Source organism: Microcebus murinus, chromosome 13 (genome assembly GCF_040939455.1).
Source record: "Microcebus murinus isolate Inina chromosome 13, M.murinus_Inina_mat1.0, whole genome shotgun sequence".
Lineage (NCBI taxonomy): Eukaryota > Metazoa > Chordata > Mammalia > Primates > Cheirogaleidae > Microcebus > Microcebus murinus.
Genome location: NC_134116.1, coordinates 60,977,450 through 60,999,433, shown reverse-complemented (window position 1 = coordinate 60,999,433; position 21,984 = coordinate 60,977,450). Strand labels below are relative to the sequence as shown.

At 48.4% G+C, this 21,984-nt stretch overlaps 1 long non-coding RNA gene across 1 annotated transcript; it reads left to right on the top strand.

Annotated features, from left to right (window-relative positions):
• Positions 1-5,135: 5,135 nt before the first annotated feature.
• LOC105881129 (uncharacterized) lies at positions 5,136-8,774 on the top strand. The gene is made up of 2 exons (XR_001158546.2): positions 5,136-5,625; positions 7,502-8,774. It is a non-coding gene; the product is annotated as an uncharacterized LOC105881129 (long non-coding RNA).
• The last annotated feature ends 13,210 nt before the right edge of the window (positions 8,775-21,984 follow it).

Genomic DNA, 21,984 nt, shown 5'->3' with positions numbered 1-21,984 from the left:
TTATATAAGCTCTTCTACATTGCGTCAGTACTTTCTTTCACATTAAAAATTCTACTCCCCAACACCATCACCGTAACTACTGTCAATGGAAAAGAACCCAAACTCTGCAAAAGAGGTTAATTCAGAACCGAATATGTGTGACCATGGCCCAGAGAGCCATGCCCAAGAAGCCTTGAACAAGTGGTCTTGCCGTGCTTGGGTTACAGTTTGGTTTTATACATTTCAGTGAGAGAGGAATTACACATAAAGTCATAAATCATTGTGTGTAATGTAAGTTGTACATTGGTTTGGCCCAAAAAGTCAGGAAGTATCTCGAAGCAAGACATTACAGGTTATAGGTTGTTTTAAAGAGCCTTTGATTTGTAACTGGTTAAAGAAATGAAGCTTTGTCTAAAGGCTTGGAATGTTTTAGGATAAGAAAAGGAAGTCTGTTAATTAGAGACAAGCCACCGGACATATACCCAGACTCGAGTAATCTATTATGTAAATTGTGACCTGCAGGTGGGTTCAAGCTTTGTCTTGCACAGCGTTAAGGCCTGTTAATGAGTTACAAAAGGTAATCTCCAAGGAAGGATGGGGTGTGATGAGGCATGTCTGACTTCCCTTCTCATGGCCAGCCACTCAGCTGTAGGGTAGTTCTAGGGTCCTCTTGGCCAAGAGGGAGTCCATTCAGTCAGCTGGGGGCTTATGATTTTCTTTCAGTTCACAATACTCATTCACTTTACCTCAAAGTAGCTCACATAACAACCTCGGAATAATGATATCATCGTGACTACCACCAGTATAATTACTAAATATGGTTTGAAATTTGTTTTCAGTTTTCCGTCTTTTATTTCTTAACCTGTCTAGGTTCTCTGTGCTTCCGATGATATTCCTGGATACAGCATCACTCTCCATTTTGCTTTGTTAGCTAATCTGAAGCTCTTTTTATTTTTATAATTAAGCCCATTTACTTTAATCAGTATGATTCACATGTTTCATTTCATTTTTTTTTTATTATTATGTGGCCTCCTGTTTTATTTGTTCTGTCTGATATATCTTTTGTGTCTAGGAAGGTTTATATTGTTGTCCGAAATTGGTGTTTCTGTGACCACTTCTACTTAATACCCTTAAGATCCTCCTTTTTGGGTCCTACTTATCAGTTCCCTACTTTGAGGGCTCTGATAGTAGCAAGTAATCGCTTCCCTCCTTTCGCTTCCTTGTTCCCCAGCGTCTCAGTTAAAGCACTGTAATATTGTTTTACTCACAGTTAATACTAGAAAGCCGTAAGTTAGTGTTTCTACTTTCCATACACTCTTCACCTTCACTCTCCACCTTCTGGGGGTTGGGCTGCGTGTACATCATGAGAGTGTCTAATGATTACTGCACTGTCTCCCCTATTTCTACCATGCAATGTGAGCTCTACAAGGAAGTACATAGTTGCTCCTCACCCTCAGTCCTTGTGCCTGATTCTCGCCAGCCATCTGGGTGGTGGAAACTTGTTCTCAAAGTTGATTCCCAGGAAAAGCTCATGGGAACAGTAATCAGTAAATCCCACTATGATCATAATATTTTGTCAGTGGACTTTATACTTGAAGGTCAGTTTGTCTGAATACATAGTTCTTGGCTCACATTTTCTTTCCTTGGGTGTTTTAAATTCGCCACCCCTTACCTTCTGGCCCAAAACATTGCCATTCAGAAGTCTGACAGCCACCTTATGTTCTATCTTTTAGAAAGGACTTGGTTGCCAGTCTCTGGGCAGTGTACGATTTTGGAAACAACACTCAGCCTTGCAAGCTTGAGAGACGGGGGTTATAGCCTCATGCTCAGGATTAGTGCTGTATGTTGGGTAAGCTATTTAACCTCTTTCTTCCTGCCTCTGCTGTAAAAAGGGTGATACAACTATCACACAGGTCATTGTGAGGCTTGGGTTAGGTAATATTTGTGATGGACCCCAGTCTTTCTAGTGAAGCCAGCTGTAACAATGGGTTTCTCTGGACTAGTTCTTTTTCTGTAGAGAGAAAATAATTGAGTCTGAAGTTTTAGGAGCTACAGAAAAATGAAAACACTAGTGACTCACATTTCAATAACTTTATAAAGTACTTTTGTAACCAGAAGCAATTTCAAAGAGATCTAGTTTAATATCGAAGAAAAGTGGCAAATCTCTTTTTTTCTTTGATAATCCTTGTTTTTGTTTCTTTTTCGTTTTTTGTTGTTTTTTTTTTTTGTATTGTGACTTTCAACTTCCGTTCTTCTCCACACTCAGAAAAAACAACTTAGGCTGGGCGCAGAGGCTCACACCTGTAGTTAGTCCCAGCACTTTGGGAGGCTAAGTTGGGAGGATGGCTTGAACCCAGGAGTTCAAGGCTGCAGTGAGCTATGATCGCACCACTGCGTCCCAGCCTGGGTGACAAAGCAAGACCTTGCCTCTAGAAAAAAAAAAAAAAAAGAAAAAGAAAAAATCTCAATCAGCCCAATCCCTTGAGTTCTTTAAATAATGCTGATCAAATGATCAATATTTAACCAGCTTTATCAGTTCTTTGGACAGACCCATTAACTAATGAAAATACCCTGTTATAATAGCATGAGGAATGAGTGCACAACACATTTGTTTGCTAGATTCTATCTCCCTCCCTTGATTTCTTACCAGTTATCTAAATTTCCCATCAAAACACGCTGCTGGATGTGCCCTGAGAATGCATTTCTATAATACAAAATAAGAATAACCTCAAAATGTGTTTTTGGTGTTCAGGGTTTACCTTGCACAGGAGAGAGGAAACATATCTGGGAACAGACAGCAATATTGACAGAGCTCCAGAGCTCCTGCAGGAGCCAGTCTGATGACCAGTGTCAGCCTTTTTTGAGGCCAACGCTGGAAAAGAAGGAGAGAAAATGTATAATCCTTGATGCATGTGGGCAGCCCCTCCCTCCACCTTATTTTTCTTTCTCTCTCCAAATAACCGTTTAAAAGTTCTCACTGAGGCCAATCTTTCAAACAAGCAGGCCACTGATTCAGCACATGGGTTGCAAAAAGACTGCCAATTGCCTTTTTCATACGCTTATTCCCGTGGCCATGCAGAAAGAAAGAAATTCACATACCTGGCCTGGGCTCCACGTATATAGGGACAGTCCTAGTTTTGGTGAAAGAAACATTTGCATTCTTGTTTCTTTAATTATCCAGAGAGCAACACTGGGCTCCCTGCTCCCTTGTCAGCCATTGCCCTGTGTTTGATATGCATGTTTAAAGGTTACAGAAACATTCTGTGTGTAGGTCTTTGCTTGTCAAATGGGGCTTCTGACATTCTGGGATGTCTCCTCCATGAGTAGGATAAACTGTGTGGTTGCCACATGCTTCAACTTCACACTTTCCCCCAGGTGAGGCTCTGGCTCCTTCACTTCCAAAAAGGCCAAGAAATGTGATTTTTGAGGTCGGGCATAGTGGTTTATGCCTGTAATCCTAGCACTTTCGGAGGCCAAGGCAGGAGGATCGCTGGAGGCCAGGAGTTTGAGAGCAACACAGGAGGACCCCATCTCTACAAAAATATAGAAATTAGTTGGGCATGGTGGTATGCACCTGTAGTTCCAGCTACTTGTGAAGCTGAGACAGGAGAATCACCTGAGCCCAGGAGTTTGAAGTTGCTGTGAGCTATGATGACAGTACTGCACTCTAGCCTGGGCAACAGAAGGGGACCTGTCTCAAAAAATCACAAACAAACAAACAAAACAAGAAATGTGGCCAGGCATGGTGGCTCACGCCTGTAATCCTAGCACTCTGGGAGGCCAAGGCAGGAGGATCATTTGAGCTCAGGAGCTCGAGACCAGCCTGAGCAAGACTGAGACACCATCTCTACTAAAAAATTAAAAAGAAATTAGCTGGACAACTAAAAATACATATAGAAAAAATAAGCTGGGCATGGTGGCACATGCCTGTAGTCCCAGCTACTCGGAAGGCTAAGGCAGGAGGATTGCTTGAGCCCAGGAGTTTGAGGTTGCTGTGAGCTAGGCTCATGCCACGGCACTCTAGCCCGGGCAACAGAGTGAGACTCCGTCTCAAAAAAAAAAAAAAAAAAAAAAAAGAAATGTGGTGATTTGGGTATTTTTTTCTCATCTTCACAAAAGAATTTTGCCTAATTCTTTGTGAAATTCTTTATCACCAATGCTCACTCCAAGGATTGCCTAATATTTTGGGCATTCCTGAATACTGTTGATATCAACAAAATGAAAACCCTGCCCCTAACCAGGGCAGTCATGGGTCTCTGGGTGTGGGCTGCAGACCCGGGACAACTAGCCTTCTCCAACTTTCCAGGGCCAGCCCTTCTCCCAACCCACTGCCCCCAGACAGCACCTCCAGAGTCAGGAGGCTGTGGATGCAATGTTTTGTCTCCCCAGAATTTATCTGTTGAAACCTCAACCTCCTCTGTGACGGTATTTGGAGGTGGGGCATTGGTAGGTGATTAGGCCATGAGGGTGGAGCCTCATGTTGGGGCAAATGCCCTTATACAGAGAGGAAGAGACACACAGTCTTTCTCTCTGTGTGCAAGCACCAAGGAAAGGCCATGTGGGGACATAACAAGAAGAGGGACCTCACCAGAACCCAACCCTGCTAGTGCTCTGGTCTTAGCCTTTCGGCTTCCAGAACCGTGAAACATGGAGGTTTGTTGTTTAAGCCACCGAGTCTGTGGCATTTCACTGCAGCAGCCTGAGCTGGCTAAGACGTAGCAGAGCTAGTCTTGCCTGTTTGTTGTATTTGTTGTGTTTGTGAGCTACATCTGTGAAAATCTTGTCTTTTTTAAGTAAAAAATGAGAGAAGAAGATGGGGCGATCCGGGGGCTTTATGGGGAGTTGGGGAACTAGGAAGAGAAGAAGCCGAAGAGACTGGGTAGGAGGTGAGGTGATGAAAGCAATGAAGCACCAAAATGAGCAATGCCAGGAAGGGGGACGCCAGGCGTGGGCCGGGCAGCGGGGAGAAAAGGGCTTTGGGAAGCAAGGCAGGCTGACCTTGTTAGGCTGATTCAGATCAGCGAGGCTATCCTAATTCCATTTTAGGGTGCAAAATAAGCCAAGAATTGTATTTTAATGAATTAAATGCAATAGTAACTTTGCAAAGGGACTCCGGAGTCCACACTGAACTGTCTACAGCAGTGCCGTGTGCAGCGGCGGCAGGCTCCTTAGCCCAGGCCTCGGCCAAGCTCCTCCAGAGTCTGTGCTGGGGGCCTGCTCGGGTGGGACTCTGTGCCCGCCCAGCCTCTTTGCATCCAGAGGTGAAGGCAGCAGGTTACCTTATGTGAAAATCACCTTAGTTATTTCCCTTAATAATCCTAAGGAGTGCAATCGAAGCTTCTGGTTTTTATTGTTTTGTTTTCTTAGGTGCAGTAGAGACTGCCCTTCCTTAGTTTACAGACCAAGGGTCTGCAAGTGGGGTTGATGATGAAGTTGCAGAGGAAAATCAGGGGCCTCCAAGGAGTCAGAGAAACAGTCTCCAATCTCCTCTTTCTGATCCTGGCAGTTAGGAAAACCTCAGGCATGAAACCACAGCAGTCCTGGCCACACTCTGTGGACAGCAGCTTTGCCCCACTCAAGGAAAAGCTGTTGACAAGGTGCAACCACCAGGACATGAGTGAGGACAGGACCCAAGACCCCTAAAAGGTATTTCTCCCCCAGTCCACGTATATACACACCTACCTTCCTCTGCACTCACCCTCCCGGCTCTCCATTCCAGCCGGGAGTGCCCCCAGATGTCTAGGTGAGGTCTCCCTGCCTGGGACTTCAACTCCAGCCCCTCCTGCCTTCTCAGGAGTCTTACTCTGTTCAGTTATTCCATCTCCTTGTTCCTCACACCTTCAACACCTCCCACGTCTCACTCTCAGCTGTTGGGCTTGCCTCTCATTTTATTGAGAAAATAGGAGCCCTGTAAGAGAGCTTCCAAAAGCTGTCCCCACCACCATCTGCCACGGGCCACTTTCCTGTTTTCCCAGAATTATAGGCGGCTTCCTTGTCTCTAGCCCCCTCAAACCCCGACTCCTCTGCCGGAATAGACCACTCCACACACAAGTCTGAGGCTCTCACTGTGCCTCTGCCTAATTAGCTCTGCCTAATTCTCCCCGGAGTTCTCAGCACTTAACTTCCTGGGCCTGGTGCCCTGGTCCTGCCCTCCTCACACTCCCAAACGTGCTTGTCCTCGGGCCCTTCTGGCTCATCCCTGGCTCATGCCCGGCTGCCTCCCTACTGACTCTGCGGTCCCTCTGCTCGAGTCGCTTTCCCGATCATGCTCAGTCTTCAAAGTGGTCCGTGTGCCGCACGCACGATCACTTCCCCTGCCCAACATTTTAGATGCCAATTTTCTGTGCTGTTGGGGCATCTGTGACATTTTTTAAATGTTTGGTTTCCATGTGTGAGGATGAGCAATGGAGTGTGGAGGGCCCACGAGTTGGGTGAAGATACACATTTTTTTAATCAGTTAGAAGAGGGATCTTGGTGGCGTGTGAGCAGCTCACAGAGGCTGGGCTGGAAGCAGGAGCTGCTCCAGGTGGATCTACCAGGTGAAGCGGCCACAGCACTGCTAATAGGACTTGGAAAGTTCAGGCACAGCTGGATCCAGCTGCTCAAGCAATGCCCTTGGGGTCTTCTCTCTCTCTCTCTCTCTCTGTCTCTTTCTCTCGGTCTCTTCCCTACCCCCTGCGCCCATCTGTGGCCTTGCTTGTTTCTGCTCGTCTTTGTTCTGCAGAAACTCTGTCTTCTGAAGCCTCAGACTCCTACTTACTGATCCCAACAAAGCAGCTATAAACCAGGGGTGTAGACTCTAATAGCAAGGCCACAATTTATGGAGGAGGGTCTGGTGACGGCTCTTTTTCTGGGTTTAATTCAGTAGAGGAAGTGGCGTCATCGATACTATTGTGGGCAGGAAAGGTGACCCAAGGCCCATGCAGCCAGGTCCCCTCCCCAGCAGCCCCCGCAGGCCAGCCCCACCTGGGCTCCCAGCGGCTCTCAGGGCCACTGGGATTCAGTGTGGCAGCTCTGTGGTGTCCTTGGCCCCAGGCAGTGGCCAATTTACAAGGGTAAAATGACAAAGTTGGGGTGTTCTCTAGAGCTTTGCCTGGCACCCTCTGGGCTGCTAAGGGCTTTTTTCCTCCTTTCTTAAAGAAGGAAGAGTAAATGCCCTGGAGGTCTTTCCTTTTGTGACAGAAACTGTATTTTTTCCAAAGTACTGACAAAGTATAATCACATTTCTTCACAAAAATTGGCTGCAATCTCCACCCCAAACTAGGGCACATCGGTGAACTACTTAAAGAAAAGAAAGCCCCTCACTGAGACGTGATGATGTCACCGTGGGAAGTGGCGAGCTCGGGGCAGGGGGGTTTGGATGGTGGGAGGACACCAGGGCCACCGGGCAGGGGTGACGGCACCTGTGTCCCGAGCAGGCAGGCTGGGCAGATGGGACGGAGGCCGGGGCCTCTGGTCTGTGGAGGAAGCTGCCTCGATTCTTCCTTGGAGGTTTCCGCTAAAAATATCCTGTTTCCTGCAGGACAGCGCTGGGAGCCCCGTGAAGTCATCATCACAGGTCACTGTGCATTCCAGCAGCCCCATCAACCAAAGGAATAAGTGACAAAGGGGAGGAATGAGTGTTTATTAAGGTGTATTGTGGACTGTGTGCCAAGCGCGCCAGAACTTCCCAGCCGGCTGCAGCGTGCGCTCCTGTCCGCGTTTCCCGCCCGAGCAGCTGGAGGCTCAGCGAGCTATGTGCCCAGCGTCTCCAGCTAGCAAGTAAGAGGAACAGAATTTGAACTTGCTCGGCCTGACTCCAGAGTCTGCACGTTTTTCCCTGCCGAGCACTATCTCACTGTAAGCCACTTTAGATCATCAGATGGGAAAAAGGACGATGCAGGGAGTGAGCGGGACTCCCTCAAATCACTGCTTTAGATTTCTCTCTTCCACATCTGGGTCTCCTCCCTAAAGGCCCCCCCTTCTCTGTGCCCTGGCCAAGGGCAGGCAGATGGGTGCTTGCCTCTTCTGCTCAGGCTCCGATTGCAGCCGGAGGAGCCTCTTCCCGGACTCGCTCCGGGCCCCAAGGTGCCCCCGCCCCCTCCCCTGGTCCTCCCTCTCCTCCTCGGGGCACCGGATTTCCAGCGACCTTCAGATATGATACATGGAACGTCCCCAAAGGATGCTCCCATTGACATTGAGCGTGCTGCTGTGTGGAGCTCAGCAATAAAAGGGGGAAATTAACAGGCATTTAAATTCTAAAATTAATGATGAGAGGGCAGAGTCTTCAGAACATCTGTTTCCAGCATTTTCAAGGGGGCCTTCCATTGCTGCCGGCACTCAGCCGTGTGTGGCGATCAGCAGTTAAGTGGGACTCTGCACATCTGTGGCTGGAGGCCAGGGGCTGGACAGTGTGGCTCAGTCCCTGTACCCATGTGCCCTGTGGCTCGCTCTGAACATTGTGTCCCCTGCATGTTGGGGTCCCAGCCTGTGGGCTGGCTTCCATGAGCCTGTATGGAAAACCTGAGTCTGTCTTTTTCCAGGAGTAAGAGCTCTGGGAAACTGAGGGTGCAACAAAGAAGTCCTCATGCCAAAGAAGGGGACTTGATCCTTCCTAGATTTATACTACCCAATGTGGCAGCCACCAGCAACATGTAGCCACGGAGTACCCGAAACATGGCCCGTCTGAACTGAGATGTGCTGCACATGTAAACATACGCACTGGATTTCGAAGACTCATTTTTATATTGATTATGTTGATGAAATGATAATAGTTTGGATATATTGGGTTAAATGAAATATATTTTTAAAGTTAATTTCAGTGGTTACATTTTACTTTCTTTTTAACGTAGCTACTACAGATTCAAAATTACATAGGTGGCTCACACACTTCTATAAGACACTTTTGCTTTAGAGTTTGTTTTACCTTGGTGTTTCTCTGTGCATGGCAGTTTCCACCCCTGGAAGACCTTTTGGAAATTTTGGGAAATTCTTTGATATCGCATTGACCGGAGGAGGAGCTTACCAACAGTACAGTGTTGGGCACGAGGAATGTGGGACGTCTCACACTTACCGCTGCAAAGCAATGCAGCGCAACAGAAGAATTATCCCACGACCTGCATCATTTTGAATATCCCGACAGACATTAGGTAGTCGAAAAATTGGTTATATTAATATTTATCTGAGCCTAGATCAAACTCCATTTTATAAATAAACACAAAGGTTTTTTTTGTTTTTGGTTTTCTTGTGCAAACTAAAATTTCCAGGGATGTAATGACTATGCAAATCAAAGAGAGATTTATACTTTGTTTTATGTGGATCGTCACCAAGGTTGTTCATCATTTCAGAAATTCACAGCACTGTTGGCAGTGCTGCTCATGGTATTTGAGTTGCCAGCATAGCATGTGACCGTCACACATTCACTGCGATCCCACCGAGAGCTGCTAACTTCTGCCGACTTCGCTACACTGGTGTAGTTGCGCTTGAGCGTTTGCAAATGGAGAGCATATCGTTTTATGGAAACTACTTTCCCTTTGTTTCTTCTTTATATTACCACTGGGACTTTATATTGGGTTTTAGTAATTATATGTGTAGGTAAATTGCACTGCTGAAAAGGGGTCTTAACAAAATGCTTTTTACCGGAAAGGGCCTGTTGTATCTGATAAAATTACAAACCACCACTCAAACTCATTCACATTCTCTTTGGACTCAGGAGTATACACTTTGCCTCTTAAATGCCTCCTCAGGTTTCGGCTGCAGTGGCCCTTCCTCCAAATGTCTCTGTGCTTTCTATATTCTATACGTAAGCATCACCCATCCCTTGTCACATGGGCTGTAACTGCCTGTGATCTTCAGGTAGGAGCTGTGCACGGTTGGTTCTCTGCTCTACACCCAGTGCCCAGCCCATGGCGAGCACACTAGTCCCGGCTCGGTACTCAGTGAGTAAATGAGTTAATTAATGCAGATGAGGGGCACTTGGGATGCAGACAGCTGCAAGGGCGAATGGGGCCCAGTGCCAGCAGCTGGGTGGATGAGGCTCACGATTCCAAGCGAGCCCAGTGCCTTGGACTTTGGTAAAACGCAGAGCTCAGAGTGCGAAGAGTATTGCACTTTGGAGTCAGGTGACTTAGCACTGGGTCCTGGCTCTGCTATTACCTTGGTGGCCTCAGGGAAGTTCACCAACCTCTCTGAAGGAATCATGCTGGTACTTCCCTTATTTGTTGGGGATGGGGGTTACATGAGAACTGCTTGGAAAGCACTTAACTCCGTGTCGGGTCAATGGTAAGAACCCAACAGATGGGAGCAGCTTGTATCAGTCTGGGCTCTCCAGAGAAGCAGAAACGGCAGGAGATACAGGAATGACTCAGAGAGAGGTGTTGTACGGCTGTGGAGGCTGACAGGTCCCAAGAGCTGCAGCCAGCAAGACGGAGACCCTGGAGAGCCGAGGGTGGGAGTTCTGGTCTGAAGCTGAGTCTAAAGGCAGGAGAAGACGGTCGCCTTCAAGTCCCATTCCCACCCGCCACACAACACAGGTGCAGCCTGTGTGCCACGTAACCACGGAGTAAAGCGGGTTACCCTCCCCGGAGTGGGGGGGGTGGGCCTGATCCAGTCCACGGAGGCCTGAAGGGGACAGAAAGGTGGAGGGAGAGAATGTGCTCTCTCTGACGCACTGCATCTTCCTCCTCCTTTCTGTTGTATTCAGGCCTCAGCAGACTGGATCCAGCCAGCACAGGCCGCACCCCTGTCGTGTGGGGGTGGGACTGGGACCAGAGCCAGGCCTGGCTCAGGAGCTTGGGGTCTTTCTGTGAGTCTGCGCTGCACCCTTAGGGGTGGCGAGTGTCAGGGGGTGAAGTCACCAGGAGCTCATGGCATGGACAGAGAAAGATTTCTCACACAAAGTTTAGAATAGTTGTAAAAAAAGTTTATTTTACTTCTCAAAGGGTGAGATGGGCATGAAAAGAAAGAGTCGGCGACTGATGAAAAGTGGCTCAGGCTTTTAAAAGGTAAAAAGGTTTTTGTTCTCTCTCTCTCTCTCTCTCTCTCTCTCTCTCTCTCTCTCTCTCTCTCTCTCTCTCCCCTACAGATGGATAACAGGAGCAGCTGGTGGCCATTTCTGGTTTTTTAAAATTTATTTCTTTTCTTTTCTCTGTGAGGCTGGCTTATCAGAGTCCTTGGGACATGGTCTGGTGAGAACTGGAGCAGGGAGCTCACACCCCTGCTGTCCACTGAGGGCTCCTTAAGGCTGTGAAAACGAACTCTCAGGTAAAACAGTTTTAATCTTAGAGATGACGAGTTGAGTCCCAGGTGACTGATCAAACAAAAGGGCAGTTGTGTGTTATGAGTTTTCTCTTCAAAGGGGCAACTATGTGTTGTGAGTTTATCCCTCTTTTCTGTTTGGCAGTTTATCTTTCTCTGTTAGCCAGTTAATTATCAAGGCCGTCCTTTCAGTGAAATTGTCCTTGTCATCTGTGGAAATCAGCAGGACCGTCTGGAAAGGACCTGGGGCTCTTCCTGGCGTGCCTGCCGTGAGCTGGCCCTGGAGGCTGCTCTTTCCCCAGCAGGATGGACGGATCCAGCCTTCCCCACGGTCTCCAGGTTGTGGACACTGCCTTTTCCAACCATGGCTGTAAACAGCTGGTGCCAAAGCTCAGATCATTTGGTGCTTTAAGGTGGAGTGGCTTCACCCTGAGCTTCAGGTCCTTTTTCATGCTTGGTCCACAAACAGGGAGAGTATGGGGGAGATGGGGGGAGGCCCCCATGTAGACTTTTGTGTCCAGCTTCCTGGGCCCAAGCGCACGCAGCTCTCCCAGGCTGCCCTGGACTGGGGCTGCACCACGGCCAGGCCTCCTGTCACCAGTTCCCGTGTGCACCTAGCGGTGTCTCCCCGTGTTCACCCAGCCCATGGTGTGGCCTCTTCACCTCATCCTCCTCCCTCAAGTCTAGATGGTACATCACAGTTTACTTTCACACACGTTTCGTGCTTTGTCTGCTAAATCAGGAGTTGGCAAACTACTGCTGGTGAACCAAATTCCACTTGCTGCCTATTTTTGTTACTGGAACTCGCCCAGCCCTATTCTTTCCCCCGTTGCCTGTGGCAGCTTTCCCTACAATGGCACGGTTGAGTAGTTGCCACAGAGGCTGTTAGGGTCTGCAAAGCTTAGAATATTTACTGCCTGGAACTTTACAGGAAAAGTTTGCTGGCTTTCTCTGAACAAACCCCCAAGGCAAATGCAATTATTGTTATTATTTCCATGTTACAGGTGGGAAAAAAAAATGGATGAAACCAAGTGGCTCAGAGACCCTAAATGTTCTCTTAAGGACACAGAACTGGCTGGTAGAGCCAAACTGAAAGCCAGATGCTTTGCCTTCCATGGAAGGGTTTATATTTAAGAGAGGGAGACGCAGAAAGGGGTTGGCACCAGACAGTGGTTCTCTGAGAATGCCTTTTAGGACCAGTGACTTCCTCTTGAAGGAAAGAATAGAGGCAAGTTCCTGCTCTTCAACACATGGCAGGCAGCCAACTCTCAGTCCACTGGCGGAGGAGTCAGCCCGGGTGCGTGGCTGCAGGGCTTGAAATGTCTATCAAAGGGGTCTGTAATATTTACAGTCGGTATTTTATTTACTTTTTCTCTTCTGATTCCAGAAGCAAATAAAACCCTGACAACCCCTAAGTATGCAAGATAAACATGAAAAAGGTGCCCACGAGCTCTCCTGGTGGAGAGAGGGGAGCAAGCTCCAGGCAGGTGGCTTTGTAAGATGTAAGACGAGCTCCCCCTCCCCCCTTCCTCATGTAAGATGAGCTCCCCCTCCTGCCCAGCCCCTCACCACCCGCGCAGAAGTGGAGTGGCAAAGACAGCTGTGATCACGGTCGTCATTTCCCCAGCACTGTTGAGAACAGAGATGCTTCTCACGGGCTGTGCTTGCGTTCACAACACAGACACACGGAGACTGTTGCTTCTGATAAGAACTCAGCATTTACTAACGATATTTCATGGCAGCCAGACACTATCTCCTTGTGGCTTCATCCTGGGCAGTCTAATTCTCCCTGGTCACCCCCAGGAGTTTAGAATGGTGAAGTCCCCACAGGGGACTTTGCTCTCAGTCTTGGAAACCCAGGGTCTGTGGAGTGCCTAGGAGGCAAGTTCATGCAAGGTGTGTAAACAATGGGGACCCTGAGGAGGAGGGGAGGCAGCCTTTAGTTTTGAGGCAAAAATTTGAAGCAAAAAAGACTTGGAAGAGAAAGAAAGGGAAGGCCAGACCTAGGTGAGAAGGTAAAGCCAACCAGGCAGTGAGGAGGGAGGAGGCTGCCAGCAAGAGTCAACTCTGAAGGTGGTGAGAGGCAGTGGCACTAGCACCAGGGCCACAGGGGCACACAACTCCAGGGGCCGGGTGCACAGTTGCATTTGTAAATGACTCCTCTTGGATTGTGCAGTGCACAGCCTGTGCAGCTGTATGTGGCAACTCTGACAAGCACCAACTTGCTCAAAAACTTTTAGAAATGGATTTTTTAACATAAGGTTGAATTACAGGCAATGAGCATATGTATATATATGCATAGGTCTTGGTGTATAAGAGAGAATGAAAGAAGCAGAATAAAAATAAAATAAAATGAGCATCTCCAGGCTCTTTGTGCTGATCTGCATTATTAATGATCAAGCTTTGCCTGGGAGACAGCCCTCTAATAGAGGTTTTAAGGAGTCATTTTGCATGAGCAGGTCAGAGGGAAAGAGGCGGCTCTGAGACCCGGGTTTCTCCCTGGCGCCTGCAGTTCCTCTTTTCTCCTCTCGCCCAGAACCTGGAGACAGGCCTGTGTCTTCCCAGCCAGCCCCTCTCTTTCCCTCCGCATCAATATTTCCCATCAATTTGCATTCAATACCCTTAAAAACAAGATGTTATCAGCTGTAGCCAATTTCATGCAGACTTTAAGGAAAAGAAACCCTGGGCTTGCTGGCAGAGGCCATGGGTAGAGGTTCTCAAGCTTCAGCTGCTCAGAATGCCCTGGAGGGCCTGGGGACACTGGGAGGTGGCTGGGCTGCACCCCCAGAGCTTCAGATTCAGTAGGTCTGGGGGTGGCACCCAGGAATTTGCATTTCTGACAAATTCCCAGTTCATGATGATATAATAGTAAATAGACTTTGGAGCCAGCCTGCCAGCGTGTGAAAGCCAGTGCCACCCTTGCTGCCTCTGTGACTTGGAGCAAGTTACTCAAACTCTTTGCATCCATTTCATCATCTAATAAATGGTTTTACTGAGATTCCATTCGCTCACCAACCACGCAGAGCACAATCTACGGAATGCAGGAAGCAGGCCGCTGCCTTTTCCCCTCCTCAGTTGAAGACCAGGAAGGAAGAAGAAAACACAGGGAAGGGAGGGAGCGTGTGTGGAAGACCGGCAGGGCCTCTTCTCCCCGGGGCCTGCTCACAAACTACCCAGGGGCAGCTGACTTGCTGTGGCCCCTCCCCTGGGGGCCTATGAAGAGAAGGGAGGTGTCCGTACTTTTCATCTGCTGAGCGCTCCGCCCGTGCTGTGTCATTTGACCTTCTCAACAGCCCTGTGAGTCAGGCCCTCTTGGATGAGGAAACCGAGGCTTTGAGGTCAAGTGTCTCAGCCAAGGTCAGGAGGCGCAGGCACGCTTGGCTGCAACGCAGCCGCTCCGCCCCGGCTCCTCACCCGGGCTAGCCGGCCTCTCAGCTGGATTCTCCTTCCCTTTCTTTTTCTTCTAGCCTCGATGTTCAGGCACTCTTCTTGGGAAAGGAGCCCTGGCCGAGGATGGCTGGGACAGAGCCTCTCCATCAGAGAGCGCCTTGGGACTTCTCAAGCCGGCGGCTGCTGTGGCATTCCAAAAAGAAAGGCCAAGAGAACAAGTACGGGGTGGGCCTCTGTCCCTGTGCTTGGCCTGGAGCGGCAGGTCTCAGCCACAGAGTGCTTGTGGGACAGGGTGACAGGGCTAACCTGAGAGCGCTCCCACGCCCACGAGACAGGAAGCTGTGCCAAGGCTCGTCCTCAGTGTCAGGAAAGATGGGGTGTCAGGGAGGGCGGTGGTCGTGGGGGCAGGGAGGCGAGAGTGTCTCAGGGTCAGTGCTCAGGCCAGGAGGCCTCTCCCGGTAAGTGGGGGCAGGGTGTGAGTGGCTCTCTTCTCCATTTGTCTCCTCTCAATGTCTTGCCAATTGCGTTGACTAATGACCACTTGACATTTGAACTGTCCTCCCGTGACCTGGGCCAAGGGCAGCCCCGGTGCACGAAGGGCTGGAGCTCAGGCAGGCCAGCTGTCCTGCTCCCAGGCAAACTACCCTACCACCTCTCTGGTTTGGTACACGCAGCGGGGTAGGCCATCGGAGCATTGGAGAAGGTCTCTGAAAATTCCCACGTCCGTGGATACCTCCCGCCCAGTATGTTCTGATTATCTGCCTCTCTGTACAGGGGCAGGGGTGGTTTTCTTGCTCCTGTTTTCTTTCTAATCTGATTTCAAACCAAATAACATCATCAGAAAGACTTGAAATGCCCACAGCCACGAAGGCTGTCACTGTGAATCTCTTTCGGCCCCAGTCAACCCAGAGTGTGATTCCAAGGAACACTGTAAATTGCCGCTGGGTGACAGCTAAATACAACACAAACATGTCACAGACCTCATAAGCTTAGGGAGAGTGACAGGAACAAGCTGAAAATTAATATGTCATGCACATCCCTGGCTTGTCTGTTTTTCTAATTTAACTACATTTATGCTTTTTGATAAAAGGATGCGCTAGATAATCTTCAGCCACTAAATGGTCCTTTTGGGATTGTAAATGTCTTTCAAATGAACGTTTCTGCACAGAGTTTCCCTTATGGATAAGAAGACTTGGGAGGCACTTTGTGATGTGATCTGAAAGACGCTAAAAGACACCCGCCATCCCAAATCTCGTTCCTGCCACTATGCTTGCTACTCCCACAATTAAAGGCATTTATTGGGATACGACATTGAGTTCAGAAGCCATCTGCTAAATACCAGCTCTCAGAGCCAGCAAGTTGATCAGTTGGCACGTGGCCCTCCCGCCATCTTTCTCTCCTATTCTTCTTTCTTCAGTGCTACTGAGCGACCACCACGGAGCACCTCAGGGTTCTTGACCAGGGACCCCAGGCCTGGGCTTCAGTGGTTTCATGACTCGGTCTGTCAATTTAGTGTGTGTGTTACATGCACATAGACCTCAAGGGAGAGGTTCATGACTCCCCAAAGAGTAAGTTTCAGTAAATTAACTGTGCTCATTTTATCAATTTAGAAGGTTGGGCCAGGTCTCTAACAAAGAGGGATAATAACTAGGCAAAGTGGGAGGAAGGGGCTCTTCCCTCTGCTGCCAGGAAGGGCAAATGAGGTGGAGGGCCAGACAGCAGACCTTGGTTGGGGAAGGTGTCAAGGTCACATTTGAACATTTTGTGATGGGGCCCAAAGATACCCTTTTATCGCCAAATCAGCTCTCCTGCCCACCCTCCCTCCAGCATTATGTACACTGTACACACTCTTTGCAGAATAATAATACAGGCCTCAGAATTGGCATTTTAAACACATTCTCAAGGGACTGCATCAAGATTTACCTCCCCTGGGAGGATCTGCTTCTGTGGCCAGGGGTCCTGCTGCCCTGGCTGCATCCAGTGGCCCCTCTGAGCCCCTGTCCTGGACAGCCACACCAGCCAGCAGAAGGGACTGCAGGGGCATAGGTGATTCTTTTCCCAGCCTCTGACCAATCAACAGGGGACTTGGCATGAGCTTTATCTTCCTCCCGGCCCCTGCCCAAGTCTGGGGCTCCAGCTGGTTTCTTCTTTGACAGGGTCTGCAAGGTCTGTCTTTGAGGTGACAGCCAGGGCTGTGGAATTAGGGGGCCAGTGGGTACCTGCAGAGACTCGGCATGATCTTCTGCCTCCACACACCACCCAGGCTGTTTTAAACAACTCCTTACTGAACATCTAAGACTGAGCTTGTCACTCACTGCCCGATCTGTCTTTCACAGACTTTTAAAAATTATGGTAAAATACACATAACACAAAACTCATCATTTCACCCATTCCAACTGTTTTTAAGGGCACAACTCGGTGACATTAAGCACATTCACATTCTTGTGCAACCATCACCATCGTCCATCTCCAGAACTTTTCCATCACCCAAAAAGAGAAACTCTTTACCCATTAAATGATAACTCCCCATTCCGCCCTCCCCCAGCCCCTAGTAACTTCTATTCTACCTTCTGTCTCTATGAACGTGACTATACCAGGTTCCTTGTGTAAGTGGAATCCAAATATTCATCCTTTTGTATCGGGCTTATTCCATTTGGCATAATGCCTTCAGGGTCCTTCCATGTCATAGCATGTGTCAGAATTTCATTCCTTATTAAGGCTGATCAATATTCCAATGTGTGCGTACACCTCACATTTTGTTTATTCATTTATCTATCAGTTGATGGCACTTAGGTTGTTCCCACCTTGAGCCACTGGGAGTAATGTTGATATGAACACTGGTGTGCAAGTATCTTGTTTTAGTCCCTGCTGTCAATTCTTTTGGGTATATACCTGGAAGTGGAATTGCTGGCACATATGGTAATTCTATGTTTAGTCGGGTTTTTTGTTTGTTTGTTTGGGGTTTTTTTGAGGGACTGTCATATTGTTTTCCATAGACTTGTAATCTGATTGTTCACCTTGGTATTGTTCGCCAGAAACAGAGATCTCCTGAAAACCTCATCAGTATCCTCCAAAGGGGATGTGAGGCTGCTTCTGCCAAGTGGCTCCGAAGCCACTGTCAGCAGAGGCTTACCTAATCCCCTTACTTTCACATGTGGGAACTTGCAAGGGCCTGCCACCCAACACCCTCACTTTACAGACTGAAGAGGTGACAGCTAAGAGAGGCAAAGACACTACGCAGCTTTGGCTGACTTCTAGCCATCCCTCAATTCAGGGCTCAACTCCATAGTCAGCTCCTACACTTCCTAAGGAGGAGGCTAAATTATCCTCCTGCCCTAATCCCTCTCTAGCCTTGCTTTATTTTCTGTGCATCACAGTCTAAAATATGTCTCCTTGTCTATTCCCTGTCTCCCCCAAATAGATGGAAGTGGGGGAGCCTGGTACCTCATCTGCCTCAATCAGGGTCTGTCCCCAGCATCTAGAACTGTGCACATTGCAGGTGCTCAAGTATTTTGGAATAAATGAATGAAATACAAATGCCTTATTAAAAAAAAAAAAATATATATATATATATAATATTTGCAGGAGATATGCTGAGACCTTCGCAGTTCTCCCACACATATAATCTTCCCCATAAAAATGAGCAACCAACTTAAAAAACATAGACAAAGCCACACTGAAATGCTTGCTAAGTGACTGACTGCAGCTGCTCAGCTCTTGCAAAGAGTCTAAAGCTTGATGTTCAGTCTGCAAATACCAGGTCTCTGCTGTTGCTGCAGGCTGAGATGGATACGAAGAGTTAATGTTCCCCCAGGGAGCTGAGGTCTTTGATTATGATCACACCAATAATTTTCTTTCCATTAAGATGTTGAAGCCTTTCAGCTGTTCTAAGGATGACAGTAACGGTTTTCTAAGTAGTGGGCTCTTCTGGTGTGAAAATGCTATAGGTAATGGGAGGGAAGGGAAAAGGGAGAGGGACGTGGCCTCTCACCCGTCTATACGTTCCATCAGTGTTGCTGTTCTGTTCTAGATGTTTTCATAGGGACACCATGGACCTCGGCAGAGTTTGCAAGGATGGTAAATGCGCTTTCCCTATTTTTATTTCTACTTATTGAAAGCTGAACAGAGCAAGGTGAGACCTTGTCCTGAGCCTGAACCAGAGCTAACCAAGGGGCTGGGAGGTGAAACCATGCAACACCGACCCTCAGGTCCCTGCCTGACCAGAACTGGGGATGTGTGGTTGTGGCCTGGCGCTCCCCTCTCCTTCCCCTGGCCTCCCCCCGAGACCACACATAACTGGGAACACGGTCCTAGCCTCTGAGTGGCTTGCGGCTCTGCTGTGGCTAAGCTGTCCACTTTCCCTGCAGTGGCAGTGGCAGTGGCAGAGCAAGTGACCCGCCCAGTGGGACTCAGAACCAGGGTGTGCCTGAAGGGGTCCTGGTGGGTGGCTGCTGGGATGGGGACAGCCCTGGGACACCGGGGAGGAATGCCACATCTCCTTTCCCAGCCTGGTGTGTCCCTCCCTCTTCCTCCTCCTCCTCCTCCTCTTCACCAAGCCATATTCCTCCCTCCAGAGTGGCTGCTCCCCCTCTGAAGGACTCTCTCTACTCGACCTGGTCGCGGCCCCCACTCTGCGACTCCACTGACCGCCCGTGTCTCTGTGAGGGGCCGACTTCTTCCCAGGCTGCAGCTGCCTCTTCTGCCTCTTCAGGAGCCAGTCGTGCTTTCAGCAAAGAGCTGGACTGGAGCCGGGCCGGCTGTCCGTGAGGAGGTGGGGAGGGAAGCGAGCAGAGGGGAGTCCTGCGTGCCGAGGGAGGAGGGGCTGCAGGGCAAGGGGAGGCCTGGATCCCAGCAGAGACCCAGGGAGAGGCAGAGAGAGAGAGCATGAAGGCACCAAAAGGGGCTTTGGGGATTTGGAACTCGCCCGAGGACTTGGAGAGGTAGCAATTGTGGCATAGCTACTAAGGGGACAGCTAGATTGAGAAGAGTTTACAAGTGAGTGAAGGCTGGTAACCAGCGTGGGTGAGATGCCCCTTTCCACACAGCTCACAGTGTGCGGTGATGTGACCGCGTAGTGGGACCTTTAAAAATAGGCACGCCTCGTGGCTCACGATTTGCTTTCTAGGCATGGCATATAGACAAAGATGTAGACACAAGGATGTTTATCGCAGTATTATTTATAATTGTGATAGTATGAAAACTGCCAAATGTCCAACATAAGGCATTAAAGATTAAATATTATTTAGCCATTGCCATTATTATGATTATTGAATCATCTAAGATTATAATATCATGTTAAAGAAAACTTCAGGGTACAAAACACTATATTGTCTTATATATGAGCCAAAATTTGTAAAATAAAAATTAGGATAAATCTATCTACCGTCTATCTACCTAGCTCTGTTGATAAAAAGACTGAAAGGAAACCTGCTACAACATTAGCAGTCAGTGATTACGTCTGCATTGTGGCTTGTGGGTGATTTTTATTTTCTTCTTTATATTTTTCTATATTTTCCAGCTTTCCATAGTAATTAGGAGCCATGCTTATAAGCAGGGAAACAGAAAAACCTGCTTTTAAAATGGAATGAGTCTGTGGTGAGAAAGTAGAAGCAAGAAATGAAAATTGTCTTTTAGGAAGTTTCATGATGAAGGAGTGAGGAGAAAGAAAATGGTAACTCAAGTGGTAGCAGGTTTAGGACAGCTTGGCTTGGATTGATTTTATCTTATTTTTTTTTAGAGATGGGGTCTCGCTATGTTGCCCAGGCTGGTCTTGAACTCCTGGGCTCAAGGGATCCTCCTGCCTCAGCCTCCCCAGTAGCTGGGACTACAGGTGTGCACCACTGCACCCAGCTTGGGTTTATTTTCGAAGACGGTATTATATGAATGCAATGGAAGGGAGAAAGAAACCAAATGAACCCCAAAAGGACAAGGGCAATTAAAGAGAATGATCTCAGCCTACAGGGGGCCACATAAAGTCAGATTCACAAAGCTGAAAGGGGAGAAGGTCAGACACAGAGGCCAGGGCCGCCTGCCCAAGCCGAGTCCCCTCCCAAATTCTATTCTTTTAAAGCCACTTATCCCCAGACACGGGGCTGGACACCAGAGCCGTCTTTGACCTCTTCCTCTTCAAGGATCCTTTCTCTTTCTATTCTCACTCCTGCCATCGGCCTCAGGCCCTAACCTCTCTGAGAGAGGAGGGACGAAGAAAGTCCCCATCTCTGGCCTCTGCCTGCAGCCACCCCCGTCGCCCACGCCCCTACTGCTTCTGTTCTCTTTGGCCTGGGGTCCTCGGCCATGCTGATCCCTGCTCTTGCAGCCCTCTCACTGGCTTCTCTTGGCCAATTCCTCGTCACCCTCCAGACTCATCTCCAGTGTCCCCTCCTGGGGAAGCTTCTCTGACCCTCCCACTCAGGTCCAGCCTGTCCCCTAGGGTCCTGCCCTGACACTTGTCCCAGCACTGAGCAGGCTGTGCCGTGAGCCTTTACTTCTCTGTGTGAAGACAGGACCCTGCTTCTCTCTGCCGCCTTGTCCCTCGCATCTGACCCGGTCTCTGGCACTCAGTGAGTGCCTGGTGAGTGAGTGATGAAGGAGGGAGTGATGCTCACAGCTTCTTCCACTCAGGGAGATGAGTAGGGCATGAGAACCAATACTTGTCTTATGTCTACTCCTGGCCTTGGACAAAGTGTAGTATCCTAAGTGCTGTGATTATACTATTTCAATAAGTCTCAGGTTGACACAGGGAGAGGAGGTTATTGCAACTCTTTTGCAGATTAGAAAACAGGCTTAGAGAGGGAAATAGTTCACCCAATGGTACCCAGTTAGCACACAGCACCCATCGCTAACCCCGGAGTCCATATAGGTACGAACTATATTGTCACACTCTCTCTTCAGTGGAACTCCCTAGCGATTGCAAAGCCTAGGGAACTGGGAAGTTACTCCTTTGCATAAAAGTTTAGAGTTCCTACCAAATAGCCTTATACCACCCATGCATCTTTAAATATGTCTTATCTTTACAACGGGCTGAGAGATCCTTGCAGGCAGAAACTGTCTAATCTTTCTGCAACCTACGGTTCTTGGCAAGTTGTAAGTATTCTGTAAATATTTACTGACTTGATTATCAATCAAATTATTTGTGATTTATTAAGTGAAACTCTGATGGTGAATTCTCTGGTGTCGGGGGAGGAAGTATTTTCGAGCAGATGGCCTATTCCAGCACTCATCAAATTATACTAGATGGGTCATTTTCTAAGCACGGGGCCAGCCCTGAGGCTGCAGATAGAACAAATTTAAATTCATGATGAATTCATTAAAAATTCCAGGACAAGAAATCTTTCAGGAGCACTAATGACGTCCCCATTTAATACTAAATTAATTCTGTAT